This window comes from Hippopotamus amphibius, chromosome 2, assembly GCF_030028045.1.
Source record: "Hippopotamus amphibius kiboko isolate mHipAmp2 chromosome 2, mHipAmp2.hap2, whole genome shotgun sequence".
Classification (NCBI taxonomy): Eukaryota; Metazoa; Chordata; class Mammalia; order Artiodactyla; family Hippopotamidae; genus Hippopotamus; species Hippopotamus amphibius.
The window spans coordinates 34989553-35003211 of record NC_080187.1 but is presented as its reverse complement, the minus strand read 5'-3'; the positions used below and the strand labels follow the sequence as shown (position 1 = coordinate 35003211).

General features: G+C 41.1%; 1 protein-coding gene across 2 annotated transcripts in view; it reads right to left on the bottom strand.

Annotated features, from left to right (window-relative positions):
- The window catches only part of HEMGN (hemogen), a 42794-nt gene that overhangs the window by 28337 nt on the left and 798 nt on the right, over positions 1-13659 (bottom strand). Inside the window, exons 2-4 of one of the 2 annotated variants that reach the window (XM_057721657.1) lie at positions 5800-5918; positions 5496-5616; positions 1092-1158 (exon numbers count right to left, since the gene is read on the bottom strand). The gene's annotated coding sequence lies outside the window, so the exon portion shown is untranslated. The remainder of the gene's footprint in view (positions 1-1091; positions 1159-5495; positions 5617-5799; positions 5919-13659) is intronic. The other variant, XM_057721658.1, reaches the window with a different exon arrangement.

Genomic DNA, 13659 nt, shown 5'->3' with positions numbered 1-13659 from the left:
TAGGCATGTGTTCTGAGAACACTCCTCAGTAAATCTCCTGCATGCAACTCTCCATCTTGGACTCTGTTTCCAAGGAACCCAATCTTAAAACAGTGCTTGTTTCTGAATCAATAAAGGTGACAAAAGGTAGGACTATGCTGATGAATTAGGACTAGTTTGCGTGCCCTGTTCTAGAACCAGGGGTGGAATCAGCTTCTCTCAACACACATAGGCTGAGTCAGGGAGGATAGGGACTGGAACAAAGCTTCAAATTGTTTATTAAAAAGGGAAGAATCATACTGGGGAGGCAGCTACACAGATCTTTTTTGATCTTTCAAGAGAAGTCAGAAACAGTTTATGTAAAAAAAAAAAAACCCATAATGTTTTCATGTCAAAAGCTAATTGAGATATTTTTAAATACTATAAAGAGCCAACAAGACACGGTCTAATACTGGCCTGAATTTCAGCAGTTTGCAGCGTTGGCCGGAGAGAACACAGGTGTAGTTTGTAGCCCCAGAGAGCTAAGCTGGCAGTAACAGTGATCATGAAGTCAAGATTCCAGCTCAACCTAAGAACAGTTTCCTAATGATGTGAGCAATCTGAAAATGGAATGAGACACCTCAGGCGGAGGTGAGTTCCTTGGCACCAAACCCCACTGTTTGAGTCTGGTTAGAATTTGAACTTATATGATCTTTGAGTTCGCATTCATTGATACCCATGTAAAGCACCGTGTATACATCAAATATCACTGATACACCCTTCAGCTAATGTCAGTAGCAAACAGCAATGGGACTGCACCAACGCTTCTACTGAAACACAACTCAATTTCCTTTTCCTGGAAAACACATGCCGCTTGCCTCATCGCTTCTGGATACTTCAGTATCAAAGGAAATAAAAGATGAAAAGAGCAGCATGTGATTCATTGCCCTGCTCCTGTCTTAGACACAAAAATGTCACCAGCAAATCCTTTACAGATATCACATTAAAAGACCCTCTGTTGCTTAGAAATTAGCATTATATTCTAGCATGTCAGAGCTGGAAGCATCTCAAAGATCATACAGGCTTGCTCTCTCATTCAATAGGAGAAGACCCAGAGAAGAGAAGGAACCCACCTGCGTGACACAGTAAAGCCAGGGCCAGGATCCGGATCTCTTTACTCTCAGAGCAGAGTTCTTCTCACTGCAACCCAAATCCAGTTTTTCGTCATTAAGCTGAAATAATTTGCTATTGTCCAGCTATCCCAGAGTGATAGGACTTCTGGGCTAATGCACCTCAAGATTCTCACAAATAGGAGGTCCAGGCTCTGTCTTTTTCAGCAGTCTAGAATGCCTAACCATTTATAGAGATAGCTTCTTTGATTCTGTTTAGGATTTTCTTTTTAAAAGGTAATATGCTCATATGGTTCAAAAAAAAAAAAAAAAGGTATGCACTAAAAGTTTCACTCCCACTTCTTCCCCCATCCCTCTTACCCCCTCCTACAGATGATTTCTCTTATTAGTTTTTTGTGAACCATTACAAGAAATTTGAAGTCAGTTCCCCGATTCTCAAAATGATCTGGTAGGGTGGGGATGTTTATTCACCTTCATTTCATCTATGAGGAAACGGAGACTTAGGGAGCCTCAGTGAGTGAAAGAATGAAAAACTAACCAAGACCAAACTCAGTGTTCTTTCCACAATGTCACTATGCCTTTCAATAGCCCCAAGGTGTGTGGTAAGAGCTTAGCTACCAGGCCCAGGGTGAAAGGTACAAGTAGGCCTGGAAGGCAGGTTGAGCCACTGAACCAGAGCTCCTTAAACTTCCTAACAGGACAGAGCCAGCAGGGAGAGCGACTGGCTCAATCGCTGAAAGAGAAGAGGTACCCACCAGGCAGATGTCCACCTGGAAACAGCACTTGTTTCATCTGGTTCCTTCATCCCATACATCTACTCTGTCACAAAGCCCTGTCAAGTTTTCCTGTGAAATATTTATCCTGTCTGTCCCACCCTTTCTCTTTTCACAGCAAAAACCCTGGTACAGACTTCAGTTACCTCACACATGGGTTATTGTCACAGGCTTTTAATTGGTCTCCTGGTGCACAAATAGCTTCAACCTAAATGAGCATGCATCACACCCAATTTCCATTTATAATGTGTGTACATTTTGCTGGTCCTTTAAAAAGCCTAGTTTTTAATCTTTCAGCTCCACGCAATGAAAACAACCCCATTAGTGTGTTAGCTAAAAGCGGCATGTGAAGACTTGCTCTAGCAAGAGACAAGGCTGGTCACGAGAGAGGAGACTTGTTAAGAAAATGGATAAATAAATCATGATGTATTCATACACTGAAATAGTACTCGTCAATAAAAAGAAATGAGCTACTGATGCATTCAACGACCCAGATGAATCTCAAAAATATCATGTTGAGGAAAAGAAGTCAGACACGTGAGAGTACAGATAGCATGATTTCATTCACACGAAGTCCAAGAACAGGGAAAATTGTCTCTTGGGGATATAATTTACAACAAGGGTGCCTCTGATGTGGCACTGGAAGAGAGACAGGCAGATGTGATAGCAGTGCTTTCTATATTGATTGGGGTGTTGGTTACACAGGTGAACACCTTTGTTAAAACTCACCAACTGTATGGTTAACATTTGTGCATTTTACTGTAATTATTCCTCAACTTAAGAGAGAGAGAGAGAGAAAGAGAGCGAGAGGGAGGCCAACCAGCTCAGGCTTGTAGAAAGAAGAACCCAGATGTCCAAATACAGTGGCTTCTGAGTAGCCCCCTGCCCTCTCTCAACTTCTCTCTAAAACACGTTTGAAGAAATTAGGAAATTAGGAATCTCCCAACACTGTACAAAATCTGATAGAAATGAATGCCAGAGTCTTAGCAACATCTCTACTCTTATAAAGTGTGTGTTGAGGCTGGATGGAGAAAATCTGACCCAATTTTGAGCTCCTATTATGCCCGCCTCCATTCCAGGAGCAGACCGCCTCAGAAAAGGTGGGAAGGGCCTTGGCCCTTCCCACACCATCTGTCCTCTGTGCTCTGGGGGACCTTCAGCCCTTAGGGAATAGATCTCAGGCAGGAAGAACACCTTTTCCCAGCATCCACACCCACGGTCAGGAGCCACCTCTGCCAGCTTGTGAGCTTTTTAATTTAAATGTTATTTGTTTCAGAGTAATACAAGGACAGAGTTTTCAATGCAAAATAAGACTACTACAGAGCTTGTTATCAAAACAGCATTCTCCTGCCTGGCCCCTCCCACTCCCCTCCCTCTTCTCCAGAGACAGCAACTTCGATTCTTTTAGCTGTTGTCTCTGGTGTTTGCCTTCTTGTCTATAAATAATGTGGTTATATTATATCCAGTGTTTGTTGAACATTCACTGTATTCTTCCCACTATGAAAAATAAGGGTTTAACTCTCTTAGATCCTCACCCCCACACAGCTTTGACGTCCCCCCTCCTTTCAGTGTTGGTTATTTATGTTATGTGACTACATAATGTTTGCAGATGAGCCATATAACATACTCCAGTTATATTTCTTGTACAACTTTTTATTTTTCCTGGAGTTAAGAATGGCCTCTTTTTTATTGTCTTCATTTCTCTGTCAAAGCTCTAACATCACCTCTCAATGTGGTTACCCAGGAGGTAATCTTCATTTCTATCTTCCAACATCCCTCCTGGAGCCCTCTGTCCTCGGGTTCCATCTGTACTGGGTTGCCCTCAAGGCTCACTACAGCTACCCTTAAGGGAGGGTATTCTCCAGTACCTTCCTGAGTATGGGTGTGTGGAGGGTTAATATTTTGAGATCTTGAATGTCTGAAAATATTTTTCTTCTACTCTCACTCTTGAATGACAGTTTGGCTGTGTGTTACTTTCTAAGAGGAGGATCCTATTCCTCAGAAGGCATCAATTGCTCCACTGTCTTCTAGTTCCCTGTGTTCTATTAAGTCTCACACCATTTTGATTTTTGATCCTTTCATTATGACTTTTTGCTCTCTTAGGACACTTTCAGGATCTCTGGTTTTCTGATTTTTATTATAATATGCCTTGATGGGCCGTTGCAATCTAGAAATCCAAAGGAATTGTGTTGTATTATTTCTAGATAATTTCATTCTTTACAGCTATAGGTACTGAAAATACCGGCACTTGGAGGTCTCTCAGTGAAATGCCAGCTTGCTTCTTGATCACCACTGAGTGATATCCACTAGCCTCTAAGACCTACCAGTACATCAGAGTTTCCAGTCATCTTTTTAGTCTCTCTCTCATAAATATGAACAGACACTCAAGGATGATTAGATACTCAGGAAAGACTTGTGAAAATTAACAAAAAGAAACCTCACTAAAATGGAGTTGCGAGGCCAGAGCAGGAGCTCTCATGTCTGTATCATGGAACACCAATACAGATCCTGACAGGTAGAGACCTATCTTGAATCTCTGGCAGGAAGTGACACTACTATTCCTATATTGGGAGGAAGAAAGAGTTCGCCTTGCCTGGCAATTGCTCAGCCAATGAAAGGTCACTATAATTCAAACTCCCAGTTTCCTCCAATGGACTTTTTGTCTTTAACAGCCCCTCCCAATTTTCCCTTCTCTTCTATAAAAGAGTCTCCTTTCTTTTTCTTAACTGGACTTGCAGGTGGTTCACCATAGTGCCTGTCCTGAGTTGTAGTTCTTTGGTCCTCCCAAATAAACTCATTTTGCTGGTAAAATAACTGGCTGTTTTATTGTTTTGAGTTAACAGACTCTAACACAAGAACCAGAAATCTGAGTTAGTAAAAAGGAACTTGGAGAAAATGGAGACAATTCAGATATCAGAATAAAACTTTATCTCCTCAAAGAGAAGATGTTACATCAGTGAAATAAAAACAGGATGCTATGAAAAATGAATAATTATAAAGACAAAAAAGAGCCCTTGGAAATTGTAGTAAAATAAAACAAATTTGGTTGTCTTAGATGTTCACTTTTAAACCAGTCACTTTCCTCAGAAAGGACTCCTCCGATCTCCTGCCTTTGGAGATTAGCTATTAGCATTCTGGAACTAAGTGGGGAAAGGGGAGTTGGAGGGGTATCTCACCATTTGGGATGTAGACTTCCACTTAGTTCCCTCCATTTTATCTTTTCTCTCTTTCTTGAGCTCTGATTAGTCAGATATTGGACCTCCTGGACTGATTCTTTGATTTTATTTGTCCTTTAGTATATCTCATTATCTTTTTGTTCTACTTTCTGGGAAAATTTCCTCAACTTTATCTTTAAATCCTTTTAAGGATTTGGGAGCGTGTGGAGATAAGCATATGAGTTAAATCCATCATGACTAACCAGACATCCTTCCAATATCATTTTACATCTTGATTGGTAGTACAACTGACTCCAACTACACAAGGGTTGCCAATCCTCCCTGAAGTTGAAAATCCATGTACAATTTTACAGTCAGCCCTCCACATCCACAGTCAATGAACTTTATATTGTATAGGGCTCTAATTAGTATTTATTGAAAAAAAAATTCATGTATAAGTGGTCCCACACAGTACAAACCTGCATTGTTCAGGGGTCAACTGTGGGAACTCCCCTGGCAGTCCGCTGGTGAAGACTCCACACTTCGACTGCAGCTGGATGTGAGTTCAAGCCTTGGTCAGGGAACTAAGATCCACATGCCCTGCAGCACATCCAAAAAAAGGTGGGGGGAGGTGTCAACTGTGTATTCTTCGGGAGAAGAGTGATAAGAAATAGGGAGGGAGATGTACGATGTACGGAAGGTACCATAGGACTAGTGGCGGCACTGTGCATTCTGAAAGGTAGGTTCTACACTTCTACGTGGTTAATGCAGATGTACTCTCACCTGGGCCTGGTGTCCCCAAGTTCAGTGCCGCTCTGAGCCCATGTCTCCAGAGAATAAACTTCTGGTCTTCGGTCATTTGTCCACTGGCTTTCCATTTGCTAAACTGTCCCAGAGGGGTACTGGTGAGATAGAAACATAAGTGAACAGAGAAGGAGGTCCAGAAATAGACTTAAGAATATGTAAGAATTCAGTATGTGTTAAGGGTCGCATTTCATGTTCATTGGGGGAAAGATGGTTATTTGACACATGGTATTGGGACAAATAGCTAACCATTAAAAATAAAGGAAATTAGGCCTTTATTTCAAGCCATACATTAAAATATAAAACTATATAGATTATAGATTTCATATAAAAATGAAACAGGAAGTATCAGGTGAAAATATAGGTGAATATTGATATAATCTTGGGGTGGGGAAGGCTCTCATGACATGAGAGCAATAACCATAAACATTAGTTTTATCCTAAATAAAAATTAAAAATTTTTCATCCTCCTCCCCAGCATGTGTGTGTGTATACATGCGTATATAAATAAAATTTTAAAAGCAAACAACAAATGGGGAAAAATTAGTTTGAACATGAATGTCAGACTAAGGGTTAATATTCTTAATATATACAGAGCACTTACTAATAAACAATTTTAAAATACCAATAGGACATAAACAGGTAAATTATAAAGGAAACCAAATAGCTTATAAATATTCAGCACCATTAGTTATGTACACAAGTACAAATTAAAGAATGAGATATCATTGTCAACTTACCTAATTGATAAAAAATTTTTAGTTTTATTGAAATATAATTCAGATACCATAAAGTTCACTTCTAAAGCGTACAATTCAGTAGTTTTTAGTATGTTCAGAGTTGTGCAACCATCACTACTATCAAATTTCAGAGCATTCCTGTTACCCCAAAAAGAAACCCCATACTCGTTATCAGTCCCTCCCTATTACTCCCAGCCCTTGGCAACCACTAATCTATTTTCTGTCTCTATGAATTTGCCTTTTTTAGACATTCCATGTAAATGGAATCATACACTCTGTGGTCATATTGTCTGACTTCTTTCAGTTAGCATATTTTTAAGGTTCATCCATGTTGTAGCACGTGTCAGTACTTCATTCCTTCTTATGACTGAAAAAAAATTCCATTGTATGTATACACCACATTTTGTTTATTCATTCATCAGTTTATGGACATTTGGGTTGTTTCCAATTTATGACAATTATGAATAATGCTGCTGTAAACATTTATGTACAGATTTTGTATGGACATATATTTTTATTCTCTTGGGTATATACCTAGCAGTGAAATTGCTGGCTCTGTGTTTAACTTTTTGAGGAACTGCCAAGCTGTTTTCCATAGCAGCTGCACCATTTTACATTCTCACCAGCAACACACAAGGGTTCTAATTTTTCCACATCCTCACCAACACTTCTTGTCCATCATTTTAATTATAGCCATCCTAGTAAGTGTAAAGTGGTATCTCATTGTGGTTTTGATTTTCATTTCCCAAATGCCTAATGATGTTGAGCTTCTTTTTGTGTTATTGGGCATGTGTATATCTTCTTTGGAGAAATGTCTATTCAACTCCTCTGCTCATTTTTTATTGGGTTATTTGTCTTTCTGTTGTTGAGTTCTAATAGTTCTTTAATCTGGATACAAGTCCCTTATTAGATATATGATCCACAAATATTTTCTCTCATTCCATGCATTGTCTTTTCACTTTCTTAATGGTGTCATTTGAAGCACAAAAGTTTTAAATTTTAAGTCCAGTTTATCTCTTTTTCCTTTAGTTTGTTGTATCATATCTAAGAAAGCTTTGCCTAATCCGAGGGCATGAAGATTTACTCCTAGGTTTCCTCCGTATCTTATAGTTTTAGCTCTTGTATTTAAGTCTATGGTCCAGTTTGAGTTAATTTTTATATATGGTGTGAGGCACAGGTTCAACTTTATTCTTTTGCATATGGATATATGAGTCCAAGCACATTTTGTTTAAAAGACTATTCTTTAACATTGAATTGTCTTGGCACTCTTAGGTTTTCAACCTTGTCATTAGTTGAAAAATGATTGACAAAGATTTTTAAAAGATAATACCCAGTCTAGGCAAGAATGAGGGGAAGTCTTACCCACTGCTAATGGGAGTGTAAAAGAAGAACAGCCTCTGAAGGGTGGTTTGCCATGTATATCCAATGTGGAAAATATATACTCTGATTCAGGAGTTGTACTTCCAGGAATTTATTTCAAGGAGGTAACTGTACAAAGATGTCATGTATAATGGCGAACAACTGGAAGTAACCTAAATGTCTATCAGTAGAAGACTAGGTGAATAAATTGTGCTACAATTGCTTCTGTACAATGAAATATGAAAAATGATGAAATGATTTATTGACTTGGAGCAATCCCTGTGACCTACTGCTAACTGAAAAATAAAAGCATGTTACAAAGCACCCTTTATAACAGTATTCCATTATATAATATTATACATTTTACATATGCATCTACATTCATAGAAATAGCTTGCTGTTAAGAGAAATGTTAACAGTGGTTGCCGCTAGGTAATGGAATTTTAGCTGGCTTCTATTTTCTTCTTTATACTTTTGGTGCATTTTATGCATTTGTTACATGAATATGTATTGTCTTTATATTCAGAGAAAGAAAAGCTATTTTCATTTTGCAGAAGAATGTCCTCAAGGAATACATATTGCTGAAGACTATTCAATGGCATGGGAATATGTTCATAATATGTTAACTGAAAAAAGCAGGTTATAGTATCATCCCACTTAAATTTTTTTAATGTAATATACACAGTATTTCTTAAGTACTATGATACTTTTTTTTCACCACTTACTATTTCTGAAATAAAAATGTCTCTTACAAACAATATGAATATTTAATGCAGTGGTTCCCCCCTCCCTGCCTGCCTGAAAAGCTGTTATTAATGAGATGATGCTCTGGCAGTCTGAGACTTGAGAAAGTGCCATATGTGTGTAGAGAAAAGACTGGAGGAATAGACACCAAAACGTGAGCAGTGCTTAGCCCTGAATTGAGATTTTTCTTCCCTTTTTCTTTCTTCTTCATGTGTGTGTGTGTGTGTGTGTGTGTGTGTGTGTGTATTAAGTATAGTTTCCAAGTTTTCCATAGTAAACACATAAATAAACATAACAGAAATCAGGAAACCAGATGCCCTGCTTTTCAAGGAAGAAGCAGAGTGTGAGGGTGTTTGGGACTTTGGGCCTTTACCAAAATAAGAGACTAGCAAATCAGGGTGCACACAAATGACCTCAGTAGTGTCAGAGTCTGGAGTGAGGGGGGACTGCCTTGCATGCCCACTGAGGGGCCCCTGGCTGGACAGGAGCTGGCAAAGCAAGCTTGAGATAGGAGAGTTCGGTTAGCAGGAGCAGGGCTCTTGGATCAATCTTAGTTCTGTGTGGAGAAGGAAATCCCTGTGAGGTAGGAGAGAGTCCAGATGGCGGGGATGCTGGCTAACCACGGAGGAGATGGATGCCCAACACTGTGGGGCCACACAAGTATTTTCCAGGAGTATGTTCCCAGTTACTCATGAGAGACCAAGGCCTGCATCAAACAGAAAATGAGTCCGCCCCTTTTGAAAGTCAAAACTCACATTGGTTAGGGAATTCCCTGGCAGTCCAGTGGTTAGGATTCGGTGCTTTCACTGCTGTGGCCCAGGTTCAATCCCTGGTCAGGGAACTAAGATCAAGCCACCCGGCACAGCCAAAACAAAAACAAAAACAAACAAACAAAAAAACTTACATTGGTTTGAGGTGAGCCCTTCCCTCAGCCAAAGGGTTAGGGTAACTACAGGAGATGATGGGCATGGAACAGAAGTGGAAGACTAATGGCCACAGCAGAACTTCCAACAGCTCCCGAGGAGGCCAGCAAACTCTGGGCCTCTGCTTACGAGGAGGAAGGAACTCAGCCTTGCAGTGACTGTGACTGGGGCACTGAGGAGAGTGCTAGGCATGGAGCCAGGTAGGAGTTTCACCCACACGATCACGTCTAATCCTCGCAACAGTCCTGAGAGGAGCAGCCTGAGGCTCCTAGAGGTTATGTGGCTTGTTCCAAAGCACACAGCCTGTAAGGGATGGAGTGGATTCCCACATTACTAAAGTCCATCTCTAAAAAGAGAAAAACACTGAGCAAAGTTAACACATATTTATCATGAGTATTAACTCATTACTTATAGGGGTATGTGGAAAAACAAGTTTCAAACAAAAATCTTTAATCTGATCCCACTATTGTTTTTTTTTAAGCTGTGAAACATTTATTTTTTTAAATTTTGCAGCCACACCATGTGGCATGCAGGATCTTAGTTCCCCCACCAGGGATGCAACCCGCATCCCCTGCAGTGGAAGTGTGGAGTCTTAACCATTGGACCGCCTGGGAAATTCCCCTCAATATTGTTTTTTTTTCTTATTTAAATATGTATAATATCCAGAAAAAAAAGCTGCAAGGATATACACCTTAATGGTGGATATCTCTCAAAAGTAGGAATCTAATTTTAAAATTTTATTTTCTTTAGGGCTTTTTTGTTTTTTAACTTCCTCTCCAACCCCCCCTTGAGCATGTAAATCTTCTTAAAGCAGAGAAAACAAAAAGGTTTTTCAGAAGCAGTTGTGAGGACTAATGGATCAAAGTTTTCAGAAGTAGTTGTGAAGACTAGTGGATTCAAAGTAATGAGAACGAATTACAGTGAGATTTTAATGACAGAGAAATCCAAGTTCTTACCAGCTATGTGAGTTCCACTTGGCTTTGCTTAGCCTGTTTTCTAAACAATAAAAGGGGATTATAGTCTTGTCCCTTGGAGCTGTTGCCAGGATTAACTGAGATGCAATGTACATGAAAGTCCCAAGCACAGGACTTGGCATAAAGATAGTGTTTAATAAATATTAAACCTGACTCTCGGTGGTCACAGCTTTTCCTTGCAGCTCCAGGAAGGCCACGCACCTACAGCTGTTTCAGAGAGCAGAACAGAATCTGGCTCTCTTGGCAGGAGCCCCTTACAGAACCTGCAGCTGCCTGCACACCTGACACTCTCCCCTCTTTTTTTTTTTTTAACCATCTGGAGACTAACAGGATCTCACTCCTTAACGCATTTTCACCCAACTATTTGCCTGCCACGCTCCCTTTGTCTCTGTCTCAGCTGTCTCTAGATAGTATTTTTGAGTACACGTGACATTATTTCAACATAACACACATGTGCAGGGCATCTATGTTCTAAAGATGGCCCCAGGCTACTGCTCTCCATTCATATCATCCAGAAATATTTGTATGAGCTCAGCGTCTCGCTGAGAATTTAGATCCTTCAACAACTCCCACGTGTTGCCCAACTGCTATAACAGGCACACACACCATGCTGCGGAGACTCAGGGGGCAGATTTACCAGTGTATGCACATATGTATGGGAGAAGAAGGAAAGAATGGAAGTATTTAGTATTTAAAGAGTAATGATTTCTTTACCCCATATTATGCATCCGTTTCATATACTGTCTTCCCTAAAGAGAAAAGGTGCCCATTCTGCTAAACTGGTTTCAAGGCCAGTTAAGTCAATGCCTGATGGGACTGTTTCATCTTCAGATTTGTTAGTCTGTTCACAGACACAAAGTTTGTGGAAGGCTCTGGTCATCTGATGACCTTGCTCAGTGGGGTGGAGAGCAGGTCCAAGGAGTTACAAACTAGCTCAGAGTGTTCTCCTCAGACATTTTGGAGCTTATTTGAATACACACATTCTGATTAACAAGCAGTTTTAAGACCTTTCAAAGGAGTGCCAAAACCAGGCACTGTTTGATAAACATTAACATCAATGGAAGTAAAAAGAGATTTATCCATAGTTTAGACTCCCTCACAAACTAAGATGTTTTCACTTTTCCTTATTCCCTTCTAGTCGTTCAAATCCATGGTCATGATAATGACTGCGGCTTAGATACAGCTCAACATTCTTCTTTCTCACACCCAGATGCATACACAGAATGATAAGTACAGCAATATTCAAAACCAGGACAGTGTGACAACAGCCCCTTCAGGCCTATGGACTGACAGTCCAGTGGAAGATGTTGGCAGGGCAGTGAGACACACCCTGTTCTGCCTGTGTTATTTATGCCTCTGGCAGTGAAGCCCCTGACAAAGAAGCATGTCACTAGAACACATGCTCTTTGTTCACAGAGGTGCATGCCAGCACCGGCTGTGTCAGAAGGGACAGTACCGGGTCTGTAGTCTCTCCTTTGGCTCTTTTGCTTCTTTTTATTTGCTGCACATTGTGGCTATGTTTATTAATTACTTTGTAGCTTAATCTTATAAAACACATTTATCTTGTGAGTCCTCATACTCTTGAGTTGGTCATATTATGAGGACAGGATCCCAAGATTTTGACCTCTTTCTCCCTAAGGATTGATATCACCTCCCCCACAAGCCACCAGGTTCCCTTTCTCTCTCGCACAGAGCTACCACATCCCAGTCTCCTTCAGCATATCCCCTTTACCAACAAGACGGCACCTGCAGCCTCTGTTTGGTATTAAAGGCTCTCTACAACTGTTCCCAATCTACTGTTCCAAAGCAGACCCCCATGCTATGACTTCAATTCCACACAGACTGATAGTGTAGCAGAAAAGACCCACGCCTTGGAATCAGACCCATCTGGCTTTAAACCCTGGCTCTACCTCTTGTGGGCCACTCAGCTTCAGTTCCTCAACTGTAAAATGACTACAATACAATCTACTTCACAGAGTAGCCTGAGGATTAAATTAGAAAGAACATACTAAGCCCTAAAAGTTGATGCTCAATCATTGCTTGTTAGCTCATGGAACTCATCTGCTGGTTTTTTGTAAAAGCCTTCCTCTCAAGGCCCTGTGTTTCTCATACCCTTACAGTTACAGACCTCGTGTGACATCCTGAAGAGCACTTCCCTCAACATTTCCCCCTGTCACAGAGATGTCTGCTAAGACTAACATTTTAAATACAAGACTCAGGAAACAACATACTAGAAAGTATTTTTGCCTTTTCCATAATCCTTCTAAAGCTTTTTTGCTTTGACATTTTAATGCATCTGATATTTTAAAAACTGATATAGGTTATTTTGTTTGCCACTAAATGAACTTAGGTGAAGTGGAAGAGTGAAGTCTTTAAGAAAACCTTAGGTTAATACATAGAATTGTACGTTTTTTACTATTCAGAAGTTGTTCTCAATCTTGGAGCCTCTTGTCTATAGTTGAATTAAGATGGTATCTGATTTGACACGTGACGTATTTACTTATTTTAAGCTGAATGGTACATTACCTCACCGAGGTCTGCAAAGCCGACTTAGTGCTCTAACCCTGTCTCTCAGGGAGCTCTCCGAGCCAGCCCATTACAAAGGCTACCTGCCAAGCCTCCCCGAAATGGAGACCATCAAGAATTCACACACCTCACAGGGGTTCCCTTAAGAATAAACGAGATAAAAGTCTTCGGGGAAACTCTGTAAACTCCGAGGCCCCATTAGAAATGCTAATTGCTGCCTTCGCTAGCCTGTATTTAAATGTTAGAAAACCCAGGGAGATTCTCCCGGACTTGGGGACGCTCGGCTCTTCTGCGGCTTGGGCAAGCGGCCGGGGCTGCCGGGTCCCCGCCGGCCGCGAAGGCCGACTCCGCCCGGTGCCACGCGGTACAACGCGGGCCCGCCACGATTCTGCCCCTGACGGTCCTCACTTCCAGCCCCACCCGGCCAAGGAGACGCAGGGCTGGGGCAGTTGGCCCCACACGGTGCGGAGGAGCGGGAGGTGAACCCTGGCCCCGCGCTCTCTACACGTCTCCGGCCTTCGCGGGTGTCAGGCTGGCCTGGCCGAGCCTCCGCGGAAGGACTTGGCCTTAGGG